Raw genomic sequence first — 285 nt, forward strand, 5'->3', positions numbered from 1 at the left:
TCATAATCACTTGTTTTCTATATTAAAATAACATGCAATTTCATTACTTTTGGAAAATTCTATTTACGTAAATACTCTGAAATAGAACGTAAAATATCGGCAAACTCACGAAAGTAGTCAAAAACAAACTACTGTAATTTTATTGGTTTATTACAGGGCCACGTGTTTCCGAGTTGCAACGTCAACGAACAATGTGTGACCACGAGAAGACGCGCGCGACTCGCGCTTGTTGCAGTTGCAGTCGCCTGCGCGGCTAGAAATCGCATAGTGTGACCAGGGCTTTAC

The sequence above is a fragment of the Centruroides sculpturatus genome, unplaced genomic scaffold (genome assembly GCF_000671375.1).
Source record: "Centruroides sculpturatus isolate CEXI.00-Female unplaced genomic scaffold, Cexi_2.0 scaffold262, whole genome shotgun sequence".
Classification (NCBI taxonomy): Eukaryota; Metazoa; Arthropoda; class Arachnida; order Scorpiones; family Buthidae; genus Centruroides; species Centruroides sculpturatus.